The following is a 6700-nucleotide window of genomic DNA, read 5'->3' as shown; positions in this document are numbered from 1 at the left end:
GGACTTGGAAGCAGGCCATCCTGGCCAGACACCCTAGCAGGAAGGGACTCACCTGTCACCCTTAGGCAACCTGAGGGCAGGTGGGGACTTTGAGTCTTGAGGGAATAATGGAGAAAGCTGAGCTCACAGCTGCCCAGCCAACCGCCCAGCTGAAGGTGCTCAGAGTCCTGTGCTGGCTCCCAGGCCTGCGCTGCCCCTCTCTCTGTGCAGGTGGCCAGTACCCCTCCCTGCTCTGGGAGCATTGCTAGCCTTCTACCCTATCCCTGGATCCACGGGGGCTGTCAGGGGAGACCCAGTGAGAATGTAGCATTTTGTTCATCCCGAGGGTAGCTGCCCTGGGGTCTGGGCACTCTGCCTCTGGGAGAGAGGAAGAAGAAAGGGGCCCCATTTTTAAAAAAACTGTACAGAGCCTTTGGCTTTATGTGTTTATGTTCTTCACATGCATATGTTGTGTATGTGTGTATATCTTCCCCCATCCATTGGTACAATTTTTAATAAAATCATTTAAAGCAAATCTGGTCTTTTATTTTTCAAGGTATAAAAATGCAAGAAGATCAGTTAGGAAATGAAAGGCTTCTAGCTTTCTCAGCTGCCAGCCTGAGTGACCTGGAGGCTCTCAGCTTTCGTCATGACTTCCTTTGCCCTCCTGGAGTTGAGAAGAGGGATTCCCACCACACGGTAGGCAGCACAGCAGACCCTACGAGGGGGAAAGATGCAGGCTTTGGACCCAGTTCCCTCCTCCTCCAGCTGAATGATCTTGGGCAAGTTACATCACCTCTCTGAGCCTCCAGTTCTTCCACGTGTGAAATATAACTGTGCCTGCCTCGCCCGATTAAAGGGAATGTGTCAAAAGGGCCTGCGTGCTGCTGGGACTCAGTGATGGAGAGGACCGCAGCAGCGCCTCCCGCACACACTCCCTCACCCCTCCGTTCCATCAGGGTAACCCCTCAGGAGGCAAGCTAGGCATCGGGGGACTTCCTGGCTTGCATTTCTTTGTGGATTAACAATGTGTCTGATTCAAAGCCGTGATTTAAAACTCTGTGAGTTCTGAAAATCCTTGGGAAAAACTACGCCTGATCCTATCAGCAGTAAGTTGTGAACTGAGGGGCCAACCCGCCCTGCATCTGTTGGGCTCTCCTTGATTTAGGAGGTTGTCAGCTCTCAGATCTAGCCTTGGCCTTCAGTTCCGACCCTCATAGAGGGCTGGAGCTTAGTGTGACATTGGATCTTTTGTCCAATCTGTTTTAGGGGTGAGTAAACTGAGGCCCAGAAAGGGGATATAATTTTCTATTTGGATTCTTTAAATAGCTGAGTCAGTCTTGAGGGGGGGCTCACCCCATCCATCTGTTTCCATTTGGGAATTGCACTGCTCATGCCCAGATCTTCAAGTAAGCCAAAACGTATCTATTTTTAATGCCAAATAACTGCCTCTTCTTCTGTAAAGTATGACACTTCCCACCACTCTATATTTGGACGGGGAGGTTTATTTTTACTGGAGCGTGGTATAAGTGGGGCCTGGTGCCATGTCCGGATGTTATTCTACATTTCACTTGCTGGGTTGTAGTGGAGTCCATTAAGCAGTTCCTATGAGGTTCACGGAGGATTAGTAGGTGACTGGTGATAGTGATGTCTTTCATGTCATCGAGGCCTACCTTGGGTAAGGCTGCACTCGGTTGCCCAGGCTAGAAATCCCAGAGCTCGCCTTTGTTCCCCTTGTTCCCTCCTTTCTCTCTCTGATCCCTCCAGAGGAAACAGAGACATTAAAGGCACAGCTGCCCAAGTGTGAACCCAGACTGTGCTGCTCACCAGTTATGTGGCATTGGGAGGCCACATAATCTTTCTGTGCCTGTTTCCTCATCTATAAAATGAGATAGTAGTACCTCCCCATAGCTTATTGTGAGAATTAAATGTGCGAATATGTGTAAGGTGTTTAGAAGAGTGCTTGGTACATATTAAGTTTTCAATTCATGTTAGCTATTAATATTAATGACACTATTATTTGTGGGCAGTTAGTCAATAAGCTCTGGCCATTCTTACTTGGAAGTGTCTCTTGCAGCCTGTCTTCCTTCTGTCTCTGCTGCACCGTCTTAATGTAAGTCCTTCTGCCTGAACAACTGCGGAGCGTCTGAACTGTTCTCTCGTCAGCCTTGCGCCTTCCACAGCGTGGTCTTCTGTGCTGCCAGGGAAACTTCCTAAATGGCAGACTCAATCCCATCACGGCCACTGGAAAACGTGTCCTACTGGATCATTCCTTAGCCTGCCTCTCCAGATAGCTCCTTTGCATTAGTATTCTGTACTTGTATTCTGCAAAACAAATAACCCCTACATTTAGCAGTTTAAAACAACAAACATGGCCGGGTGCAGTGGCTCACGCCTGTAATCCCAGCACTTTGGGAGGCTGAGGCAGGTGGATCACGAGGTCAGGAGTTCAAGATCAGCCTGGCCAACATAGTGAAACCCCATCTCTACTAAAAATACAAAAAATTAGCTGGGCATGGTACCTAGCATCTGTAATCCCAGCTACTCGGGAGGCTGAGGCAGGAGAATCGCTTGAACCCGGGAAGTGGAGGTTGTAGTGAGCCGAGATCATGCCATTGCATTCCAGCCCGGGCAACAGTGCGAGACTCCATCTCAAAAAAAAACCACACAAAAACCAAACAAAAATTTATTATCTCACAGTTTCTGTGGGCCAGGAATTTGGGAGTGGCAGCCCAAGGTGGTTGCGTGATGAGGTACTGGTATTAAGGTGGAGATTCCTGAAGCACCCATTTAATTTTCATGAAGTCAACTGCAGGAGCTCCGCTGAGAGGTGGGGAGAGCGGGAGGGACGCGTACAGTGATATGCTGATGTGTGGTGATATAGTGCAGCAGCAGGCACGGCCTTCCCTGGCCTTATCTCATATCTCACGGCAGCATCTCACCACACTGAAGATAAGTTTCTCTGGCCCAGCACAGCCCTAAATGCCACCCATGTTTTCCTCTGCTGCTCAGCTGAGGTAACAGGACTCTCTTCCAGCCTGAAGGCAGAGCTGACTGGCTGGGATGTCCTGTGGAGGGATCCTGTCTGCTTGTTGTACTTGATAGGCATTTTAAAGGATTTTCAAGGGAAATTTTCACTTTATGCGATTTGGCTTCAAAGGAGGTCTTGGAACTAGTCCCTGTGTACAATGAGACTCCTTTAGACCCCTAAACGCAACCACGCTGCCCTTAATGCCCTGCTTCCTAGGAGACGCTCCTGCCTCCTTAACGGGGAAGGCGCCGTGTGGAGGTGGAATTGGAATTGTCCTAAAGGGAGGGTGAAAGTAAGTGATGCTAGTGATGTCCTGTCTGGCCACTGCTTTTGCTACCATTCACATGTCCCCTGGTTCCATGCTACTCTGCGGGGGTATCTGTCGCCAGCAATTGAATGCTCATTTGAGCGCCAACCCTGCTCCTGAGAAGATGAGGTACACTGAATGAGTCACTGGCACTGACAGCCCCTCGCCAGGAGCAAGGCGCCACCCTAAGCCCAATGCAAAGATTGGAAAGAAATAAGCTACATGGTCCCCACCCTCAAAATTATGCCCTACAAGAAATCCAGGTGGTGTGGAAAAGTGGATAAGACACCCCGTGGGGATTAAGGAGACTGGGTTTTCTGGCTGACTGTATCGTTAGCTGACTCTATCGTTAGCTGACTGTATCGTTGGCTGACTATCGTTAGCTGACTGTATCGTTGGCTGACTGTATCGTTGGCTGACTGAATGACTTTGGGCAAGGATGTGACTTCACCTCACTGGTCCTTGGGGTCCTTATCTGTCCAATGGGGCAGGACCAGACTGCATCTCTGTGACCTGCCCCAGCACTTTATTCAGCAGTTTTTTGTTTTTTGTGGTTTTTTTTTGAGATGGAGTCTCGCTCTGTTGCCCAGGCTGGAGTGCAGTGGCACAATCCTGGCTCACTGCAGCCTCCGCCTCCTGGGTTCAAGAAATTCTCCTGCCTCAGCCTCCCGAGTAGCTGAGACTACAGGTGCCCACCACTACTCCTGGCTAATTTTTTGTATTTTTGGTAGAGATGGGGTTTTGCCATGTTGGCCAGACTGGTCTCGAATTCCTGGACTCAAGTGATCCACCCGCCTTGGCCTCCCAAAATGCTAGGATTAGAGGCATGAGTGTTGGGCCCCCGGCCTCAGCAGGTTTTTGGCTTTTTTTTTTTTTTTTTTTGTGAGGTCTTGAACTCTTTTGAGATTCTGCTGAATTAAGGTAGGAATCCTCTCCTAGGGAAAAGGCATGTGACATGCTCAGACTCAAGAATTTTTGCATAAGATTTCAGGAAAATTATTGAGTCTGAACCTGTCACTTGGTCCCCAGGCTTAAGGATTATGGTTTTCTTTGTAAAGTAAAAAGCAAAAGAACAAGTACTGCAAAAACTTAGAAACCAAAGCAAGCTTTTTCTCCATTGTGCTCCTGACTTTCCTCATACTCCAGGCAGTTACTGCTGTCACCTGTTCATTTCACCCTGTGTACACGGTGACGGAGGATGGTGCAATCTCTGGAGGCACGTGTGTTTATTGTACTGCATTCTTGATTTTGGAGATGTACGCTTCCTGTCAGCACATTCAGAGACTGAGGCTATGAAAATGGGCCTGTCCTTTTGGAGGTCATAACTTCAGCCCAGAGAGAGTATCTGTAGCCTTTGATCATATCCAGCTGGAAGATGGGCAATGAACCTGGGGTGCTTTTCCATGAGCTCAGAAAGGGGCTTCAGAGGTTCATGCGAAATGAGCTGGTGGGGAGTGGTCAGCGTTGGAGGGTAGGAAAGCATGGCTGGTGGCTGTGGAAGACCCAGTAGCAGACAGGGGCAAAGGCCTGGGAGTTCTGGGCAACCCTGATAAAAGCTGCTTGTTTTGCTGCTTGAGCCCAGGGATTTGCCCGTGATTCTGTCTTTGAAGTGAAGAGGGTTTGGTGCCTGGTGGCAACCTCATTTCTAACACGCCATTACTTTTGCCCCGTGCCCTTGAGCCCAATTTCATAGGTACTGAGCCCTTGAGTGCCAATTTCATAGGTGCGAACACACACACACACTTGAGAGGGCTGGCTATTCTAAAAAGCAACCACGGAATAAATTCATCAGCCCCCGAGTCTGGTAGATCAAAGGCTGGAGTCATGAGCCTCTTGCCCGAGCACCAGGGCTTGGTACTGCCTCAATATTCTGCAGTTTACGGCCATTCTAGACCCATCATTTCCATGACTCCTCTGTGACATGTAGAGAAGAACTGATGACATTTCACAGACCGGGGAAACCGAAATACACCTGTAAGACTGGATTTCATACCATTAAGGACCGGCAAATTTCCCTTTTACCTCTTACCACAGACAGTCACCATTAACTCAGTACAACTGTCACCATTTTCTTGATCACCAATGGACATTATCATGGGAGTGGCTTTTCTACGTGTCTGGATGGACCAAAGGCCCCTGGTGGGCAGGCACTCATCTGTCTCCTTTACCGCTGTAGCCCCGCTATCCAGCACAGAACCTGACGCTTGCAAGGAGCTCAGCAATCTTCATGTAAGCAAAAAGTAAAGAATACCAGTGGGAGGAAGGGTGAGTGCTCGTGGTGTGATGTTCAGCAAGGCGTGCCACTCACTGCCACCCTCGCTTCTGAACTCCTGAACAGTCCCACGGGGCGAGGGCAAAATGAACCTTGTTTCCTTTCCTCCTCCTGCCAAAGTCTGAAAGTCACATTCTGTAGACTTTCAGGAAATTTGACTTGCTCACTTCAGTAGAGTTCAATGCAGCAATTTCTGGGTGGAAGTGGAGTTGGGGGAAGGGCACACTGGCACTGGGGCAGGTGGGCTCTGAGCAGTGTAGGCTGGTGAGCCAGGCTGAGAGCCACCTCCTTGCTCAGTGCCAGCAGATCCCACGCTCACCAAATGTCCATGGGTAAAGGATGACACCAGTGGGCTCTGGTGCCTGAGGGTGCAGCCAGGGTGGGCTGAATCAGCAGCCTGGCAGCTTCCCTGTGGCAGGGTCCTGCCAACCACCAGCCTCCCCGCTCCTGAGGAAGCGGAACCAGGAGAGGTGTGGTCCAGGCTGCCCTGCTGTCTCCTGCGGTTCGTCGCAGCCGTCCAGGAGAAGGGGTGTGTGTGAGGGGAGCACCATCACGGGAATAGCCTGCAGTGTTTAGATGGGAGGACCCTAAGGAAGTACCCAGGCTAATCGACCAAAAACTCCCACTGGGACATTGCTGTTGCTTCCAGTTGCTTCGGTCTGCCTCTCATCTCAACTCTGGCTACAGAAATATGTGTGTCCCTTCGCAAGCTCGCTGTTGTATTTTTAAAAGTATTCTGCTCTGCTGCGAGCCATGAACAGAAGCTCCCCTTGTGGAACAAAGAGTTAATCTCCCTGCAGTGGCATCCTGTCGGCCCCTCGGAACCTGTGTCAGCGTTCTCCTTCCCGCTCCCCCTGTGTTTAGCCTCGGGACTGCCTCTGGCTCACTCACTGCACACAAAGGCTCCTCTGTTTCTGGCCGGGCTGGAGTCACATGCTTTCACTCTTAACCCCGGAGCTTTAAAACTAAACACCCACCCTCTTTGGCCCCAGATGACCCTGTTTACGTCTGCTGAGCCAATTCCAAACAGCAACAGTAGTGAAAACTTTTGTCGGGAGAGACTTCTCAACTACTGGTGTAGAGAGAACAAATCTTCACTTTGTATAACGCG

The sequence above is a fragment of the Theropithecus gelada genome, chromosome 7a, assembly GCF_003255815.1.
Source record: "Theropithecus gelada isolate Dixy chromosome 7a, Tgel_1.0, whole genome shotgun sequence".
Taxonomy (NCBI): domain Eukaryota; kingdom Metazoa; phylum Chordata; class Mammalia; order Primates; family Cercopithecidae; genus Theropithecus; species Theropithecus gelada.
Note: the sequence above shows the minus strand (reverse complement) of the source record.